This window comes from Pelophylax lessonae, assembly GCF_965119305.1.
Source record: "Pelophylax lessonae genome assembly, chromosome: 1".
In the NCBI taxonomy this organism is placed as follows: Eukaryota; Metazoa; Chordata; class Amphibia; order Anura; family Ranidae; genus Pelophylax; species Pelophylax lessonae.
The window spans coordinates 431772225-431793769 of record NC_138768.1 but is presented as its reverse complement, the minus strand read 5'-3'; the positions used below and the strand labels follow the sequence as shown (position 1 = coordinate 431793769).

The 21545-nt window shown below is 42.8% G+C and overlaps 1 protein-coding gene across 2 annotated transcripts in view; it reads left to right on the top strand.

Moving 5' to 3' along the window:
- Positions 1–774: 774 nt before the first annotated feature.
- KIAA1958 overlaps positions 775–21545 on the top strand; it is a 107401-nt gene continuing 86630 nt past the window's right edge. The window contains exon 1 of one of the 2 annotated variants that reach the window (XM_082255827.1): positions 775–1076. The gene's annotated coding sequence lies outside the window, so the exon portion shown is untranslated. The remainder of the gene's footprint in view (positions 1077–21545) is intronic. The other variant, XM_082255828.1, reaches the window with a different exon arrangement.

Sequence of the window (21545 nt, the reverse complement as noted above, 5' to 3'; positions counted from 1 at the left end):
GTCACTCCTATTAGAACGGGTCCTGTACTATTCAATGGCAGGCGACCCACCGCGACCAAGTCGCCTGACAAGTCGCGCTAGTGTGAATGGGGTCGAAAAGATATAATAAAATATTTACAAAACTGTAAGGGGTGTACTCACTTTTGTGAGATACTGCAGATGTAAAGTGGAAGAAAGGTCATATAGGGTGCGGTGGGTGCCAAGAATTGTGCCTGTATTAAATAATAAAATGATTGAAATAAGGAGGACGACCCCAAGTTAAGGGGTGGTGTATGTTTGTAAAATATACATTGTAGAATAGAGAATACAAGTCAGTTTAGAACATAATTTTTGGAACTATAAAGGGTTAGATGAGGTGATATAACACCCGTTCCCTCTGTGTCACATTCCAGCTGGATTGCTGCGCTCCGAACTTTGTATGGAGAATTGTTTTATTGTACACGGATGTATATATGGAGTATGAGGCGGTGTGCGGTCCCTCAGCCCTCCCAGCCGCGCTCTACAAACCATATCCCTCAGACTGGCTGGAGGATGAGAGAGGCGCGCTCCCGAGCCTGGCTGGAATATTCCGACAACAATGGGAGCATCGGGCGGGAGCGCGCCTCCTCCTCCAGCTGGATCGAACTTCAGAGTTCGAGTCGGAGCGTCTCCGGAGGGGGGCGGGGCCACGGCACTTTAGTGAATGGGAGGTGTGGACGGCGGAGTGTATTTGTTATTACATACTTCCTGTGGTATATTTATGAGGCACGATTCCATTTCCGGGAGCAGATAGCAGCCTCTGGCTCCCCTCCCTCTCCCCCCTGTCTGTATGTGTAATCCCCCCCCCTACTGGCTAATATAGGATCACCGACTGGGCGGAGCTGCGGGGAGAGGGGACCCTGTCTAGGTTATTACACCCCTCCTCCCTACAGACACACTCAGCTGAGAGGTGGATGGGGGACACCTACCCCCCCCTCCTCCTCTAATACTGGAGACTGATATCATCGCTCAATGATTGTCCTCCATATCAGCACAACTTATTAGACACTTCAGGCACAGCACGTCATCCAGCCATTCCTATGGAGATCCATCTGCAGGTAGGTACCCTGGTGGGGGGTGGACTGTCTAGGAGGAAAGGTCATATGGGGGGAGGGGGGGGGGGGTGTTATATATTGCTAGGGATGTATTGATTGCAGACACTTCTCTTATTACATGACCTATTTTAAGCTTTGCCTGTGTGAATGGAGCAGAGAGAGTGGAGAGGAGTGCTAGCTCCGGGGACTAGTCACACTGACGTCATTGGCATTAGAGCATGAGCCTCAGTTTCAGCACCACAGGGCTGGAGGATGACTAGAACCCTGATCTCTGTGTGTGTCTGCCTTCCTCCCTCCCTCCCTCATTGTGTCTATTAGGTCCAACACATCCTATACACATCCTATACACAGGATCCAGACCACACAGCAACACTAACTTCACTACTACTACTACTACTTGGTGACTGCCTTCCCCCAACCCTCCTTTATGTCTACTCTAACAAAGAGCACACTCCAGGCTGCCTGTCCTCCATGGCTGGAGGATACTGCTTGTATTATATAGCAGGCAGACTCATTAAAGGGACACTTTCTCTATGGAAGATTCTACCTTCTACTCATACTACAGCAGGGCTTCTCAGCCAGGGTTCCTCCATGGCTGGAGGATACTGCTTATATTATATAGCAGGCAGGCTCATTAACCACTTTACCACCGGAGGATTTTGCTGTCTTACGTCCAGGCCACTTTTTGCGATTCCGTGCTGTGCGACTTTAACGGACAATTGCGCGGTCATGCGACGCTGTACCCAAACGAAATGTATGTCCTTTTTTTCCCACAAACAGAGCTTTCTTTTGGTGGTATTTGATCACCTGTGCGATTTTTACTTTTTGCGCTATAAACAAAAAAAGAGCGTTTATTTTGAAAAAATAACAATATTTTTCACATTTTTTTATATGAAATTCCCCCCCAAAAAAATGTAAAAATCAAAATTTTTTTAAATTTTTGGCCAGTTTGTTTTATGCTACCTATGTTTGGTAAAAAAAAAAACGCAATAAGCGTATTTTGATTGGTTTGCGCAAAAGTTATTGCGTTTACTAACTAAGGGAAAGATTTATGTCATTTTTGGTGTTTTTTTTGCGGGACTGCGACATTGTGGCGGACAGATCGGACCCCTAACTGACATTTTTGACACTTTTGGGAGTACCAGTGACATTACTACAGTAATCAGTGCTATAAATATGCACTGTTACTGTAAAAATGACACTGGCAGGGAAGGGGTTAACTTTTATTGGTGATCAAGGGGTTAATGTATGCCTGGTGCTTACTGACGTGTGTGGGGGGAGGTGACTATGTGACACAAGGACAGATCGCAGGTTCAGCTATGCCGCCGCCACCGCTCCTCCCCTGGCCCGACTCCCACTGTGACTGAATGCAGCGGGGGCGAGCCTTCGGCGCCGAGAGAGGGGAATGTCTGGTAACGTAGTACTACGTCGCCAGACGTTATCGAGCCACTTTGCCCCAGTACAGCTCTAGTGAGCAGTGCGGAAGTGGTTAAAGGGACACTTTCTCTATGGAAGATTGTACCTTCTACTCATGCTACAGCAGGGCTTCTCAGCCAGGGTTCCATGGAACTCTAGCGTTCCTCCATGGCTGATAGGATACTTATATTATATAGCAGGCAGGCTCATTAAAGGGACACTTTCTCTATGGAAGATTGTACCTTCTACTCATACTACAGCAGGGCTTCTCAACCAGGGTTCCATGGAACTCTAGGGTTCCTCCATGGGTTGCTGGGGGTTCCTTCAGCAATGGACAGTTTGTGCCTCTCAGATAAGTTCCCCCCGACACCAATCATCTTTTTAGCTATCTTTAAGGTTATTCTCCTCAAGTCCACAAGTGTAAGGAGCATTCCTCCCACTGACTATCACACTAATGTATCATGAGTTGTAGATATAATAATATTTAGCAGGGGTTCCCTGAGATCTGAAAGTTATTTCAAGGGTTCCTCTGCATTGAAAAGGTTGAGAAACACTGCTCTAGAGATCTCAAGCCACCCTAAATCCCATCCTTATCCTCCAAAAATCATCATCCACTACTTAAAGTGTTATTAACGCAACCCCCCCCCCCCTTCACGACCTAGGCCATTTTTGTTTCGCTATTCAACACTACGCTACTTTAACTGACGATTGCGCAGTTAGGGTCAGTTCACACCACATGCGGTCCAGTGCATATTTTCTTTCTGCATCAACAAACGCATTAAAAGTAGGTTAAATTATTATTATGCAGGTTTATTATAGCGCCAACAGTTTGCGCAGCGCTTTACAATTTGAGGGAAGGCAATACAGTTACATACAATTCAATAAAAGAGAAAAAAGAGGGGCGCACCGACCTAGTGCAATACCATAAAACCATTTATTTAAAATATTAAAAGATGTACAAAGTACTCACAAAGCTGGTGTGATACAACACACATCAACATAGCATATGCAATCTCCAAGGTAGCCAAGGTCCCAAATGTAGCGAATGGACATGCAGATGGTCGCATGGGGCTGCTGTGGCTAGGCTGACGCGTTTCAGGGGCGAACCCCCTTCCTCAGAGCCAAAAAGAATGCTGCAGCTTTGTGAGTACTTTGTACTAGGGATGTAACAATATCGAAGATATCGTATCGTCGTGGTTGTCTCGATATCGTCGTGGTCGTGTCTCAATATCGTCGTGGTTGGGTTACAAATATTAAAAAGATAGGTGTCCGTCAAAAAGCAAGAGGAATAAACACAGTCCCGTGGAACAAATCATTGTTAACTACATAGACCAGAGTTTAAGGATTTTTTTTACTGTTTTTTTTTTTTTTTTTCTTGCAATGTAGATATTTTGATCTTTCTGATGAAAAACGTGAACATAAGCTAAATGATAGGTCGGTGTTTTTTTTTTTTAAAGGCTTTTTGACTGACTATTTTATTTAAGTTTAAGTTATGTTCCTAAATACCAGTTTTAAAAGGCTGCCTTTATTTGCCTTGCACATTTAAACCTGACTTAAAGCGGAGTTCCACCCGAAATTTATACTTACCTCCATCTTCTCGCTCCCGGTCACCTGAAAAACAAATGGATAATCGCAATTTTTTTTTTTTTTTCACTTACCTTTTAGAGAAAATATACTCACCTTACTTCCTTCTTCCTCCCCTCGGCGGCCACGGCGATTCGTCACTTCCTGGCTTTTGCAATGATTCCTGGGAGCTGAACGTCATCGCTCCCAGGAATCATTGCGCCTGCACCGGCCCCGACGTCAGTTCCGGGGCGCGTGCGTCATTCCCTTCTAAACAGCTTCTGGGCATGCTCAGAAGCTGTGGAGGGATGACGCGCGAGACCCGGAAGTGACGTCGGGGCCGGTGCAGTGCATCGTGGGACCGAAGAAGAAGGAAGAGGACGCAGAAGAGGATCGCGCTGGCTTCAAGCTGCCCACACCTGAGATGGCAGCGCTGGACAAGACAATTTCAAGGTAAGTATTTCTCCTGAATGGTAAGTGCAACCCGGGACAGATCAGAGGCTAGCCATTGTGGAATGTGCTAGCCCTGACTGTCCCGGGGGTATTTTTATAAAAAAATGTATAACGAGGGTGGAACTCCGCTTTGACTTGATCTTTGTTTGCACTTAAAGGGAACTGCCTATTGTTTGTTTACAATTGTTCTAGCTGCTTCTTAACTTGAACATTGCATAGAAGAATCAGTTATGCAACCAAATATTACTATACAGAATATTGATGTTCCTGACTACAACTTGCACTTTAAAAGCACTATGTGATCAGTGTTTTATGTTGTCATGGATCCATAAATACAACAATAAATTGCCTGTTGACTGGCAAAAGCAGAATAAATGTCGGTATTTTTTCGCTATTATCATCACAAACACTATCATGAGCTATTTAACAATACCATGAGCTTTTCCACAATATCGCAATAAATATCGTACCGTGAGGTCAATATCGAAATTGTATCGTACCGTGAGATTTTGATATCGTTACATCCCTACTTTGTACATCTTTTAATATTTTAAATAAATGGTTTTATGATAATGCACTAGGTCGGTGCGCCCCTCTTTTTTCTTTTTTGTCTTTTCTACCAGTTGGTTCTGGATACCCTTGATCCTGAAGGGGGCAGCAAGACCGATAGCTCTTTCAACATCTGAGTTTGTAGTGCACCTCTTTTTACTCCATCAAGATTTTACTCGAGCGCAGGAGATTTGGTCTTACTACAATACAATTCAAAACAGGAGGAATTAGAGGGCCCTGCTTGTTAGAGCTTACAATCTAGAATGGTTTCCAATGGCATAGTTCACACCAGTGCTTGCAGTTCCTGTGCGTTTCAGTTAAAAAAAAAGTAGAATATGCTGCATTTTTTTTGCACTGGACTGTACTGGAACTCTGTAAAGCGCACCAGAAATGCATTGGAACACACATATCCTTCTTTTGGGCCAGATCACACCATGTGCGGTCCAGTGCATTTTGCATTCTGCATCAAAAACCGCATGGAATGTAGGTTAAATGGTTTCCAATGGGATAGTTTCCACTGGTGCTTGCAGTTCCAGTGCGTTCCATTTTCAGAAAAAAAAAAGTAGAACATTTTCCTGCACTGGACTGTACTGGAACGCACTGGAATGCACCAAAAACGCACTGGAATGCACCAAAAATGCATTGGAACACACATGTCCTTCTTTAGGGCCAGTAAACACCACATGCAGTCCAGTGCGTTTTTTTTTCTGCATCAAAAAATGCATGGATAGTAGGTTATATGGTTTTCAATGTCATAGTTCCCACCAGTACTTGCAGTTCCAGTGCGTTCCATTTTCAGAAAAAAAAAAAGTAGAACATGCTGCATTTTTCCTGTACTGGATTGTACTGGAACACGGTAAAGCGTATCAAAAACACACTGGATTGCACCAAAAACACACTGGATTGCACCAAAAACGCACGGGAACAAACACTTCTTTAAGGCCAGTTAACACCACCTGCAGTCCAGTGCGTTTTTTTCTGCATCAAAGTGTTACATTAGTAAGTTATATGGTTTTCAATGGCATAGTTTACACCAGTGGACTCAGTTCCAATGCATTCCAGTTCCAGAAAAAAATAAAGTAGAATATTCAGCATTTTTTGGGAAATGGACTGTACTGGAACATGGTAAAATGCATTAAAAATGCACCAGAACACACCTAAACTCAGTGGAACACACATGTCCTTCTCTAGGGCCAGTTCACACCATCTGTAGTCCAGTTTTTTTTCTGCAACAAAAAACGCATGGATAGTAGGTTATATGATTTTCATTGGCATAGTTCACACGAGTGCACTCAGTTCCAGTGCATACCAATTCTAGAAAAAAAAGTAGAATTTGCTGCATTTTTTGGAACTGCAACTCACTCACAAGTGTCATCCGCTCCGTGAAAAAAAAAAGCAAATTTTAAGGCTTTTTTTCCCCTTTTTTCATCTGGTGATCCTGCCAGTAAGTCTGTTGTAGCTATCCTGCAGATATAACAGTTAGAGGGGTGAGATAAGCCATATACTATCGACAGGGGTGTGTACAATGATCAGCTTTTATTGATGTAAAACCTTTTTTTATTATTCTAATTATTTTTAAACAGGATTTATATAGCGCCAACAGTTTACGCAGCACTTTCCAATAAAAAAGGGAGACTATACAGTTACAATACAATAAGGGTTAAGAGGGCCCTACTCATAAGAGGTTAATTTATCCCAAAAGAAAAACAACTGCTGTTGTAACTGCTTATAAAGTGTGAGCTGGAGTTTGGCTTCAATTTGTTAGTGTATTTAAATCTGCTTGTACATCTAACACTACCCTCGCCTCAGACTGACAGTGCTGCTGTGCCTCCTTTTCTCATTTATCCAGAGTGGTGGTCTATAAAGTACAGGAGGTGTGTTACTGGCCAGATCACCGGGTGAAAACTCAGGGGGGACCCAAAAAAGGAAAACAAATGCAGCCACCACATCTTATGATTGATAAGCTGTAATATATCACATTTTTGGTTTTGGGTTCAATACCACTTTAAAGTGATTCTAAAGACTCATTTTTTATAGCTAAAATAAAAATGAGGTTTATACCTACCTGCTCTGTGCAGCGATATTGCACAGAGCGCTCCCTTACCTCCTCTTTGGGGGTCCCCTCATGGGTGCTGTCAACTACTCCTTCCTTCGGGTGGCTCCAGGGGATCCATAGACATAATGCCAGTAAAGCCCCGTACACACGTACCGATCGTCGGCATACAAACGTTCGTCTTTTCTCCCCGGGATGTCGGTGTCTGTTGAAAAGTGCAAAGACTGCCCAAGAATTTTGTCCGCCGACTACAGCCGACTGCAGAAGTGATGTCATGTGATGGTTAACTTTCCCTGTGTTTTTTCATTTCTGAGCATGCCCAGTCTTGCAAATCTGCGGTCTGTCGGCAGAATTCTGTACTGACTGGCGAACAATCGTCCGTTCTGGTGTCGGCATACAAAAATTTTAATGTTTGCAAGAAAGACTCTTGTCCGCAGAATGTGCGCAGACAGCTGTCGGAGGCACCATACTAACAAGCGTACAATCGGCAGATCTTTCGTCCGCCGACGTTTGTATGCCGACGATCGGTACGTGTGTACGGGCCTTAAGTCATGCCCCTGTTCCCTCCTCACAGCAGTCTTTCTGGCAGCAGCAGGAGCCATAGGCTGCTCTCAGTCTCTCCTGTGAGACCATGAAGAGAGGAGAATGGTGCTGCAGCCAGGACAGTACTGGATTGGTGAGAGGAGACAGGTAAGTTTTTAGGGAGGGGGGCTAGGATAGATAGTCGGGAGTTTTATCATTTTTTGATCACAGAAGTCTGGAGCTGTTTATCTTAATGCAGAGAATGTATTCATAAAAAAAAAAAAACAAAACATTTTGACTTTAGAAAAGCAGGAAACCAAGAAAGGCAGTAAAGAGGGTGGGCTTTAAAGTCATTGAAAACCCTCGCTTTTTTTTTTTTAAAATAAAAATATCAAACATGTTCAACTTACCTGCTCTGTGTAATGGTTTTGCACAGAGCAGCCCTGATCCTCCTCTTCTGGGGTGCCCCATCAGCGCTTTAAGCCCCTCCTCTCTATCAAGTGCCCCCATGGAAAGCCGCTTCCCACCCGTGCAGGCTCGCTCCTGAGTCCTACTGTTACATCCGTTGACACGAACAGCAGGACTCGGCCCCTCACACCCGTGGCACAGCTTTTGATTGACAGCAGCGGGAGGGGAATCCCTTCCCCTTTCAAGACCTGTTTAAAGTGGAACTCCACCTAATAGAGGAAGTTCTGCTTTAAGGACTTGTTCCCCGCTCCTCTTAAACAATTTGAACTTTTGAGGAGCAGGGGGAGCGGGTACCCAGTTTCGACAGGTACCCTCTTCTGTTCAGAGCACTGCGGCACTCAGCAACAGAAGTTCTTCTTCCTCCCTCCACCCTGCAGTCTTCTGGGACACTGACAGGTCCCAGAAGACTGCATCCACCACTTACAATACAATGCGCAGCACGATTTGTGCATACGCAGTGGGTACTCAGATGTGAAGCTGTAAGCTGTCACAGCTGGGTGCCCATAGTGAAGATGCCGGCGCGGGGGACCGAAGACAGCGGGTGAGATCGACTGGGGTGAGCTCACTGCTGGATCCTGGGACAGGTGAGTGGCTGGATTTTAAAAGTCATCAGCTACAATTTTTGTAGCTGCTGACTTTTATTTTTCCACAGGTGACTGGAACTCCTCTTTAACCACTTCAGCTCTGGAAGGTTGACCCCCTTCATGGCCAGGCTGTTTTTTGCAATATGGCACTGTGCTGCTTTAACTGACAATTGCACCGTCATGCGACACTGCTCATCAGTTTAGGCTAATTTGTATTCTGTTACATATTTTTGGTAAAAAAAATTCCCAATAAGCGTATATTGATTGGTTTGAGCAAAAGTTATAGTGTCTATAAACTATGGGATATTTTTATTTTATATATTTTTTTAATAGCGATGGTGGCAATTAGCGACTGATAGCAGGACTTCGATATTGCAGCGGACAAATGGGACACCTAATTGACACTTTTAAAACTTTTTGGGCACCAATACAGTGATCAGTGCTAAAAAATATGCCCTGTTACTGTACCAATGACACTGGCAGGGAAGGGTTAACATCAGGAGTGATCAAAGGGTTAACTGTGTGTCCCTGGGAGTGATTACTAACTGTGGGGCATGTGCTTTGACTGGGGGGAATGTAAAGATCTGTGTTCTTTCTTAGCAGGAACACAGGATCAGCACATTCCCCTCTCACAGAACAGCGGTCTGCTTTGTTTACATAGGCAGACCGCCTTTCTGCCTTTCTTCTGAACGATCGACAGGTCCCGGCAAACATTGTGTCCGCTGATTGGCTCCTGCTGTGATTGGACACCCGGATGTGTCAGATCACGTGCTAGATATGTGATCTGGCACAGAGCGGCCACCCTACCTCAGTACATCTGCGTGGGGCGGTGGCTAGGTGGTTAAAGAGACTGCAGGAAAGGGTTAATGGCTCTGTAATCTATTTTTCAATAAATCGTTTCTTACTATTTTTCTGCCTCATTGCAATGTCATTTGTAGGTTTACAGATCTCTCCTTTTCCTCCTCACTTCCATTGTTTGAAACAAGCAGTGTATAGGGGTTGATGGACTAAAGGCAAATAGAGCTTAGTAAATTAGCTAAAGCTTCACTTTTACAAAGAATACCCAATCACATGCAAGGAAAAAAATAAAAATAAAAACTGCATTTTTGCTTGCACATGATTGGATGATGAGAGTCAGCAGAGCTTTCCCTTATTTACTAAGCTCTAGTCTCCCCTTTTCAACACAGAGGAACCGTGAACTAACCATCCGGTCTCAGGGAACCCCTGCTGAAAATTACAATATGTAGAACTTATGATACATTAGTGTGACAGTCAGTGGGAAGAATGCTCCTTACACTTGTGGTCATTTGGAAGAATGAACCCCTTATAGATAGCTTAAAAGATCAATGGTGTCTTTTTTAAGAATTTGGAAATTTGGAGGAAGCTGAAAGCAATAGTAGGTACTTTGCTGAGTTGAGAATATAGACTTGAATAGACCTTGTTTTTTTTTTTTTTTTAACCACTTCCCGCAAACCGACGTACCTGTACATCAGCTTGCAGAAGTGGTTATACTGGGATGATGTCTGCAGCTAGAGGCATTACCCCAGTACCATTTTTTTAGAGCCGGCAGTCGGCTTTCAGGAGATAACAACTGAAGCGGCTCAGCAGCCGCTCGTCTTTTATCCCAGTGAGCAAGAGGGGACGTCCCCCCCCCCCCCACCTCCTGCCGCATTCCACAGCTTTGCCCTGGTCTCCTGTCCCACCGGGAGACCCGAACAACCAGCTGGCACATCCGTGGGCTGGTTGGAGTCCCGAACGAAGCCGGATTTGATTGGGTCCCCGAAGTAGTAAGTTTGCTTGGCTGCCAAATGGCGCTGATTTAAAAAAGTGTCAGTACTCAGAAATGCCGATTTTGGCATTTTGAATACTTTGAAGTGCAGTGGAGGGGTCTGGGGTCTTTTAGACCCCAGATCCCTCCATAAAGAGTACCTGTCACTGCCTATTACTGCCACAAGGGATGTTTACATTGCTTGTGACAACAATAAGAGCCCATTCAGACTAGCGCGACTTGTCAGGCGACTTGTCAGCCTGACAAGTCGCGGTCAGTCGCAGTCCATTGAGTAGTACAGGACCCGTTCTAATAGGAGCGACACAAGTCGCTCCGACTTAGAAAAAGGGTCCTGTACTACTTTGGGGCGACCTGGGAGCGACTTGCATAGACTTCCATTATGTGAAGTCCCTGCAAGTTGCGCCAAAGTCGCGGTGCACGCGACTTTACAGTTCGCCCCCCGAAGTCGGATCGCCTCAGTGTGAACCGGCTCTAAGGGTCCTTTCACACGGCCGCTCCGCTGCGGGACTTTTTTTTTTTTTTTTTCACGGAGCGGATGACATTTGTGTCATCCGCTCCGTGTGCCCGCATATCATCCCATCCGTTTGCGGATGATATGCGGACATAATGTAAGTATATGGCATTGCGGATGTCAGCGGATGACACCGCTGACATCCGATTTTCCTTCCTTTCCGTTTTTTACACGGATGAAAAAATAGGGTTCTGTTCCATTCGAAAAAATGGAACAGAACTGAAAGGAGGAGAATCGGATGTCAGGCGGATGGTATTCCGCTGACATCCGCAATGCCATTCACTTACATTATGTCCGCAAATCATCCGCAAACGGATGGGATGATTTGCGGACACACGGAGCGGTCGTGTGAAAGGACCCTGAGAGCCCATTCACACTAGCGCGACTTGTGAGGCAACTTGTGTTGCCCCAGGTAGCTTGACATAACAAAAGCAATGTTAATCAATCAGTGCCGTCTTAATTGTCACTACTGAAGTTGCTCCGACTTCAGAAAAGGCTCCTGTACTACTTTGAGGCGACCTGTGATCCGACTGTCCCATATACTTCAATGGGAGTTGCCTCCTTATCTTAATTGACACGACTTGTTATCAGACTTTCCAGGAAGAAGAAAGAGATTAGCCAGGCATTCCCCACAGACAAAGTCGCCTGTCTCTTCAAAGTAGTGCACAAGTCTCTTCCAAGTCTCTTCCAAGTCTCTTCCAAGTCTCTTCCAAGTCTCTTCCAAGTCTCTAAACAAGTCTCTAAACAAGTCTCTTCAAGTCACGGGGCGACTTTCTGGTATTGGTAGTGTGAACCAGCTCTGAAAGTGATCAGGTTTATTTATTTTTTAAACAGTGTTAAAAATAACGAATAACATAAAAATAGGAAAAAAAATAAATAAATTTAAAGCGCCCCCGTCCCAGTGAGTTTGCGCACAAATGAAAAAGGCATACGTAAGTCGCGGCCTCAAAAGTAAACGGTGTTCAAATCACACATGTGAGGTATCGCCGTGATCGTAAGAGAGAGAGCAATAATTCTAGAAAGACCTCCTCTGTAACTCTAAACTGGTAACCGTTAAAATTTTTTAAAGCGTCAGATTTTTAGGTGCCGGAGTTTGTCGCCATTCCATGAGTGTGCGTAATTTTAAACCGTAATATGTTGGGTATCTATTTACTCTGCATTACATCATCTCTCACAATATACAAAAAAAATTGGGCTAACTTTACTGTTTAGTTTTTTTTAAAGTCAGTGAAATGTATTTATTCTCAAAAAATTGTGTTTGAAAGACCGCTGCGCAAATACCGCGTGACAAAAAATATGGCAAGGGCCGCCATTTTATTCTCCAGAGTCTTTGCTAAAAAACTATATATAATGTTTGGTGGTTCTAAGTAATTTTCTAGCAAAAAATACTGATTTTAACTTGTAAACAACAAGTGTCAGAAATAGGCTTGGTCCTTGTGGTTAAACTAGAGTTTAGTGCCATTCGTTGCACATGTTCTGCATGTTGTTGCACTAACCACGCCACATCACTTTATAGAGGAACTTCACTTCCCCCTATGTATTTTTTTTTTTTTTTACTTTTTTTTTCAAGTGGTGTTTTGCACAATTCACATACTCACCCAGCCAGCAAATCTAGCATTTTCCTGTTGTGATGCCCAGGTTGCTGCCAGATGTGTTGTTCTATGCTGCCATCTTCTTTCCTGGCATGATCAGGAGCCAGCGACCTTCCTGGCTCATGCAGCCTAGCTACTTAATGACACGACACTAGGTCCCACCCGCAGAATATGAACATCCTGGGATCATGAACATGACAGCACGGTCACTGTGCTGCACAGAACATTGTAGCCAGCTGACGCATTTATGTGTTTAGGTTCCCCTTGCCACATTCACTAATATGTGTGTTAAGCTGGCAGGAAGAGATTGATCCCCCTGATTGAGACTCATTTACTAAAGGAGTTGAAAATCTTCACACAATACCTTGTGTGACTATTCAATTCAATTGATTGTTCATGTGCAAAGAAAAATTCCTGTTTTACTCGTTTCATCTGCACATGATTGGATAGCTGAAGTGACTATTTATACTGATTCTCAACTCTTTCAGTAAACCAGTCTCATTGTATTAGCTTCCATTTGTTTTTTTAATTTGAGAACTCTCATATTTATCATTCAACACCAATGCTCTTTCACACGGGCAATAAAATCACTGCATTTAGCTGCATTTAGTCTCGTATTTTCTGCATGAACGAAAGATTGTGCCAAAAATATGAACCTAAAGAAAGTACTTGCGTTTATGTGTGTACGTGCATAAAATCTGCAGATCCACGCACGAAGCCAGCAAGACCCTTACATTCATGCAGAAAAAAATAGTCTAAATGCAGCGTTTTTTTCTGCCTGCTTAACCACTTCAGCTCCGGAAGGTTTACCCTCCTTCATGACCAGGCTATTTTTTGCGATACGGCACTGCGTTACCCAAATTGATATTGCGTGGTCAAGCAACACTGTACCCAAATAAATTTATGTTCTTTTTTACCACAAATAGAGCTTTCACTTGGTGGTGTTTGATCACCTCTGCATTTTTCTATTTTTTTGCGCTATATACAGTAAAAGACTGACAATTAAAAAAAAAACAAAAAAACTATATTTTTTACTTTCTGCTATAAAACATTCCCAATAAAAAAGTTTAAAAATTCTTATTTCTTCATCAATTTAGGCCTATATGTATTCTGCTACATATTGTTGGTAAAAAAAATCCCAATATGTGTTTATTGATTGGTTTGCCCAAAAGTTATAGCGTCTACAACCTATGGTTGTTTATTTATATATGTATTACTAATAATGGCGGTGATCAGCGACTTATAGCGGGACTTATAGTGTCTATAAACTATGGGATATTTTTATTTATTTATTTTTTATTTTAATAGTAATGGCGGCAATTAGCGACACCTAATTGACACTTTTTGGGACCAGTGACACCAACACAGTCATCAGTGCTAAAAACATGCACTGTTACTGTACTAATGACACTGGCAGGAAAAGGGGAAAGGGGTTCACAATAGGAGAGATCAAAGGGTTAACTGTGTTCCCTGGGAGTGGTTACTAACTGTGGGGAATGTTCTTTGACTGGGGAGAATGTAAAGATCTGTGTTCTTGCTTAGCAGGAACACAGGATCAGCACATTCCCCTCTCTCAGAACGGTGGTCTGCCCTTCTCCTGAACGATTGGTGGGTCCCAGCTGACATTGCATCCCCTAGACCCTAGACCTGCTGATTGGTTCCCGCTGTGTCCAATCTGCAGATCTACGCACGTAGCTCTGCCAGCAAGTCCCTTACTTTCATGCAGAAAAAATGAGTCTAAATGTAGAGTTTTTTCTGCCTGTGTGAATGAGCCCTAAAGTAAGATAGAAAACAAGAGCATAATATTTTCTTTAACAATATTTTTTATTGAGAAAAAGATTTGCATAAAAAAAAAACCCAGTAAGAAGAAATCAGGGTCAGTAGTGATGAATATCATAAAGACAGGTTGCCCACGCCACAATCAGGTAGGCCCAGTATATACCATAAGCAAACAAAGTTAGGTCGTGAATATAATAAAACATTCTACAGGGAAGACGAGTGGAGGTAAAAGCCCCAGCACTCAAGAGCCTAGGGAACAGGCAATGCGAAATCCAAAAGATTTGTAGAATACAAATATAGTAATCGAAACAGCGCCCAAGGTGGACCAGTGTACATGTGATTTGGGTCAACAGGCCAGGCCAAAAATCAGGGGGGCTATCACAAAAGTCCAGCTATGCTATATTCAACAGAAAAACCTGATCAGAGATAGTGGCTACAAACACAACAGGAAAACCGGGAGGGAAAAAAAAAAAAGTTGGCCCAACAGGTTGGGAGAGAACAGAAATAGGCAAAATGGAGTATAGGGGTGAAAAAAAAGGAAAGACAGGATAGAGGCAAGGTAAGAAAAGAGAGGAAAAAAGGGGGGGGGGTAAAAGGGGGGGGGAAGGAAAGGGGTTCTGTTCTCCTTGGGGAGTTCGACAGGAACTGATCTAGCCAGGGTTGCCAAAAACACTCAGAAATTTGTCCTGAGTATCTGTGAGTATTGCTGAGGGAGTATAATGTTTTCATATTGCATCATGAAAACGATTGTCATGTCTCAGAGGGAAAGACTGTTTTTGGAATAGAGCAGAGAGCCCTGGTTCTTGCTGGTTGTGCCATATATAGGTTTTGTCTAATAATAAAGAGCCTATCAGGCAGGTCTTGAGCCCCATTTCATATGTAAGTTGTCAGCTACTGGTAGATTAAATATAGGTTTAAGAATTGTATTCTAATGAGATTGCATTCTTGATTTGTCTGATACTATTATGGCTCTGCTATTTCGCGTTTTGGATATGCTTTGCCTAGGGGACATGACATATGAAAGATGAGATTAGTTGTTGCAAAGTATCAAAGCACGATCATGTGAAAAGAGCAAAGATAGAAAATAAACCATTCATCTCCCTTCAAATGTAATTAAACTTATGATGTATAATATAAACAATGTCCTGTTTAGAAATCAAGGTATGCATTTTACCTATATATTTTTCCAAATTGGGTGTGGACACAGGACTTGCGCGACTTGGTGCGCGATTTCCCTTTGTGCTGGTAACCTAATCTGTCCTGGATTGTAGATTTTCATAATAGAACTGTAAAACAGGACAGATACTGAATTTTCCCTAGACTGGCTAAGTCATATTTCAAGATCAGGAAAGAGAAATAGCTAGTAGTAGTCTCATTCAATGAACGTGTTCCGTAATGTTGGAGACGATTCACTGCTTAGCCAAACTGCTTCTTTAGTTCTGATCGATGTAACAAACGTATTATAGCATTCATAGCCTTTTTTAGAATAGAAAAATATAATTTTTGATGATCTTATTTTATTTAATTACAGTTTTTTTTTTTTACAGCCTTATATACTGTGCATTCACATCAGTCCCTTCCCTCAAGGAGCTTACAATCTTATGCCTCGTTTCCACTGAGTGGTACTGTTCAGTTCAGTACGGTACGGTATGGTACGCAATTTTTGACGCTTCCATTGTCAAAAGTTGTGAATGGTACCCTAATTCCGAACCGTACCGTACCACTTTTTTGGGACCCTTTGGGGTACCAAGCACAATCGTACCGTACCAACAGGGTGGAGCTACACTCTGAAGAACGTTGATTGGTTGACCATTGGTTCACCATGCCTATCAAGTGACGTAGATCACTACTTTCCGGCTACACCATGCCTATCATGTAAGAGTACTGTTGGCGATGGAAACGCAAGCCTGATCACGGTGTACCATTCCGAACCGTACCGCTCAGTGGAAACGAGGCATAAGGTCCCTATCTTACATGCACACACACACATACTAGGGCCAATTTAGACCGTATCCAATTAACCACTTGAAGACCATATTTTTCTAAAACCTTTTTTACATGTAACAATCAGGTTTTGTTGCTAGAAAATATATTTTTTTTTAAAGCAGTTTTTTAAACTCAGTTTTTTTGGGAAAAAATAAAATTTTTTGAATTTTAATGCAAAAAACCCAATACATAACTCCATTTTTTTTTTAACAAACATGTCGCACTTGCATTTTTTTTTTTTTACACTATTGCTTTAAAAAAAAAAAAAAATAATCACTTTTATTGCTGTCACAAGAAATGTAAACATCCTTGTAGCAGCAATAGGCATGTGATAGTTACTCCTTATGAAGGGATCTGGGATCAATAAGACTCCATATCCCTCCTCTGCACTTAAAAGGATTAAAAACACCAGGATCTGCATTTTTAAATACTTAAAATGTTTTGAAAATGGCGCTGATGATATCCAGGAAAACTGGATGTGAAGCCTCCGGGTTACCAAAGCGGAATCAGCTTTGTTTGGGTGTCCGACTAGCTTGCAGACATGCTGGCTGATGGCTCAGGTCTCCCGGGTAGAACGGGAGAGCCTAAGCAAGCCACAGAAGGCGGCGGGAGAGGGGGGGATGTCCCCTCCCACTGCTTGTAATAGCAATTGAGCGGCTAGTTAGCCTATGTGATTGCTATTACAAGAGAGCCGACTGCCGGCTTTAAAAAAGAAACCAGAGTGCAGGCATCATCCTGGTACAACCATTTGAACACCGATGACGTACCTGGTACGTGGCTGGTCGACAAGTGGACACACCTAGCCAGTATCCAATTAATCTGTCATGTCTTTGGAGTGGGGAAGGAAGCCAAAATACCAGGAGGAAACCTACTCAACCACAAGGGAGAACATGCACACTCAAAGCAGGTTGATGGGAAGTGTTAGCCAAGACAAGAGGTGGCGCAACTCGCATTTGAATGGGCACAGAAGCCTGTTCATTTGAATGGGCTGCTGTACCTGTGTTTCTCGTAGTAAAAAGGTCCCTGGCCTTTTTTTTTTAAGTGCTTTGGCACTATGTAGTTTCATGCACCCGAAAATGTGTCTCTTTTTGCGATATGTGGGTGTGCCATTTTGGCTGCTGGTGCAGGAATGCTTGAGATTTACAAGCATTCCAGCACCCACAATAGTGTGAACCTATCCTAAGCCACTGTACTGCTATGACTGGCTTCGGAATGTGGGAATTAAATCCCACCCTCTTTGCAGCTGCACATATGCATTTTGTTCCCTGCAGGTATTTAAATAATATAATATTCAAAGGGTAATGCTTGAAATTTTGCTCATTGCTATTGGGGGTCTTTCTATTTAATGTACATTATATGGTGCCTATAGTTCCACCATGGCTATAATAAACATAGGAACCTTTGGCACCGGTCACTTCAATAACTTATGGAAATTAAGCGGATCCTTCAGGCTAATGAATACTGTTTATAAAGCTCATTTCCTATGTCCTGCCTTTTAATTCCAAATTTGCCTGTAACATGGAGTTACACTTTGCATTTGAAAATGTTTGGCAAATAATTTCTGAAGGAACCTGCAGACCCGATATAGACACAGCACTGTTTAGTTAGACATTACAGTGCTAAAATATGAAAAATATGGTAAATGTAACATTTTGTGATGTGTATAGCTTCTGGTTGGTTTTTTTCTTGTCATAATCCCTGGAATTCATAAAGACTGACAGCAGATTTTGTGAAAGTGTCTCTCATGCATTCTAAAAGTGGCAAAGAATGCGCCAAATTCATGTACCTGTCTAGAACTTGTACTTGAATTTGGCTCATGCTGCGCCATTTTTAGAATTTACCCGAGACACTTTTGCCAAATCTGTCTGAGCCAGATTTTCTGTCTGTATGCCAAAAAAGAGTTGGTCTTAATGAGCTCCACCTTTACATTTGGCGCAATCAAAGAGATACAGTGTAAAAATCATGCATTCCGTGTGACATTATGTAAAAGTATTGCATTAAAGGCAACACAATGTAAAAGTAATGCATTCATGGCGACGAGATGTAAAAGTAATGCATTCAGTGTGACATGATGTAAAAGTTATGAATTCAATGCGACACAATGTGAAAGTGGAATATTTTAGAACTAGCTGTCATAAGCAAAAGTCATACATCATGCGAATCTAAACAGATATCAAGGTAACAGGTTAGTTTCTATGAGCAACAATCATTTTATGGTTTTCTTGCAGATTACCTGCTCTTTCCTATAGAATTCAGTTAGATCAGGCAGTTTTGGTGCGTTTTCTGAAAGCACCAAAATTCCTGCAAGTCTGTAGCAAATGAGCAAGTAATCCTGCACAAAAACCGTGGGTACGCTCTGCTGCACCCAGGTTTCAGGGGAAACCACACTGGAGCAGTGTGAAAAGGGCCTTACCCTGTGTTTAATGCCCTGTGTTTTAGCCATGCATAGCCAAAGCAAAAGGTGTATATGAATTGCCAGCCCCTTTCCTGCGTATGCACGCTTTCCCATTCCCCTCGATGCCCTATTTGCTCCTGTAGACAAAGGAATATGTATTTTACTTATATAGGGCAGCATGTGACTCACGTGACAAGGCTGTGCTCAGTGTTTGGCCTCTTACACATTGTTATACGGGGGAGAGGGTAACCACCTCACACTTTCCTGGGCTATAGGGTATGAAGTATTCCTAAAGTAAAACGTTTTTTTTTGGATAGATTATCTTTGGGAAATAAAGGGAAATCTCCCGAATGGGGCCAAAGACTGCAATAAAAACTTAGAGAGATATTTTAATGTTTCCATGTACTTCTAAAAAGGGTGCCTGTGTCCCTTTCAGAAAAAAATTACCTCTTACTTCTGTCTCCTCTAAGCCTGGCTTCACATCTCCGCGTTGTGGCAACCTGTGGTAAAGATGCACTATAATGCACGATCGGTGGTGCGTTGCAGTACCATTCATTATTGATGCCATTAAAAGGCACTACAGTGTATTGAGCTGTGGCGTATTGGCAGCCCATTTAAAATTAATGGGCTGCCTTAACCCAATCCATGTATCTCAACATATCCCTTCTACATATGCACTGTACATAGGGCAGGAAATTGAACCCCCCCCCCCCCCTTCACCTCCCTGCAGGGCCCCAATCATATTAGTGCAGCATGGTGGAGGGTACTAGGTACTTGTTCCAGTACAAGATTGTAGGCTAAGACTGCAGGCTGAAGAGAGAAGTGGGGCAGAGGAATTAGGCAGAGTTCAGGACAGGGAAGAGCTCAGAGAAAATGAAGGCTGCTGGTTGAGGTGCATATCTGCCTGTATGCTGACAAGTGGAAGTCTACTGCTCCACTGCTGGAGCTTCTGAGGTCAGTATGAGATATGGTGGTATGGTAAGTGTACTTAAGTGCATGGTGGGATGTACTGCAATGAATGGTGTAGTGTACCGAGTGTATTGAAGTAAATGATGGCGGTGCATAGAAAGCACCCCTGTAGTCAGTCCTGGGTGGCAGTTAGCAGCTCCCTGCCCAACTCTGCCTGTGAGCAGTGGTAGACTAAAAACATATCGCACCACCTACTAAAATAAAACAAATGGGAGGTCTGGTGGGTTCTTTCTTCTCTTAAGGCCAGTCGTTGGTAATATCTTCTCTCTAGTGATAAACACATAAAGCATAGTTTGGGGTAATAGGCCAATCAGATGCTGTACTCCCTCTGTGCATTACAGTGTCATACACTAGAGAGAAGATATTGCCAATTAAATATGAAAAAATCAATATTATTAATTTGATCAACTTTAGAGAACTAGGTTGAACTGGATGGACGGATGTCTTTTTTCGACCTCACTAACTATGTAACTTTGTAACTATGATACTGATGTTAGAATGGAAGAGGATGTGATGTATGGTATGTAGCCACAGTGGGGCATGTAATGTAATTTTAAATACCTGATAGTGAGGGGTGGTAGAGGATGGAAAGAGGTGATGTGGGGTCATTTTTGTGGTTTGTATGTTACCCTAAACAGCTTTTTAAGAAAATCATTTGGCAGAATGGGGAATTTGGATAGGTGGAGAAAGGTATATGGTTGCCAGGAGATGGACAGAGAACAGTAGAAATGTGCCTATTATCTTTCCACAATCCAGTGCAACCTTTCACAACATTTTTTACTGCAGAGAAACCCTTCCAAATAATTTTCAGGTCTTAGGGAACCCCTGTTTTAATTAAAGGGTAACTTCACTTTTGTGGGGAAAAAATAGCATCCCCTGCAGCAAAAATTTCATTTTTAGTGAGATACACCCAAAGGGAGAACACATCCAAATGGGTGCAGACTCTGCCACTTTGCTCATTAGAACCCTGCAAGTGCAGCAGCTGATTGATAATTATAAACCACTCCCATACAGATTCACTTTGCACATAAACACAGACAAACAGCTATTCCTTCATAATAACAAAATGTAGTAATCAGCAACAAAGTTTGTTACCATCCTTGCAATGTACATCACTCAGAGGGCAAGGGTTTTCTTTCAACAAAAGTGGAGTTACATTTTAAGTCATTGGGAATCAGTGAGAAGAATGCCCCAACACTGGTGGTCATGGAAGAATGCAAGCCTTACAGTGGAGGTCAGAATGCTACCCTTTTGGAAAGCTAAAAAGACCATTGGTGTCATGCATCTGGCACTGCCAAATGGAGCTGGATCTGCAACTATGCAGGCACCATCAGAGGTGAGAACAATCAGCCACTGCTGAAGGAACCCCTAGCAACCTCTTGTTGTGTTCCTAGTGTTATGTTGAACATCACTGGCAATATGCCATTTTGTATTTCTCTGGACAACAGATTACATATTTTGTCATGTACTTTCATTGTTTTCATTCCGTATTTATGGATGCTGCACGGTAGTACTTTTTTTGTATCCTGGACATAATTCTCAGGTCTGCTGTTATTCTCTGTGTATGGATGCAGCACAGTTGCGCTTCTCTTGTTTGATAAGCTAGAATTACGGTAATTCCCTCTAGTGTCTGAATATTATAATAGTAATTTTATAGATGGTTTGATTTCGTTTCATTGTGGTTTTAGGCCAGGTTCACACTGCTTCAACATGAAAGTCTCTTGACTTCCTATCCGACTTTGCCATGCAACTTTAGTCCGACTTTGATCCGACCTAAAGCAGAGCTCCACCCAAAAGGTCCTCCCACCTACGCTGCCACATTTGGCACCTTTTGGGAGGGAGG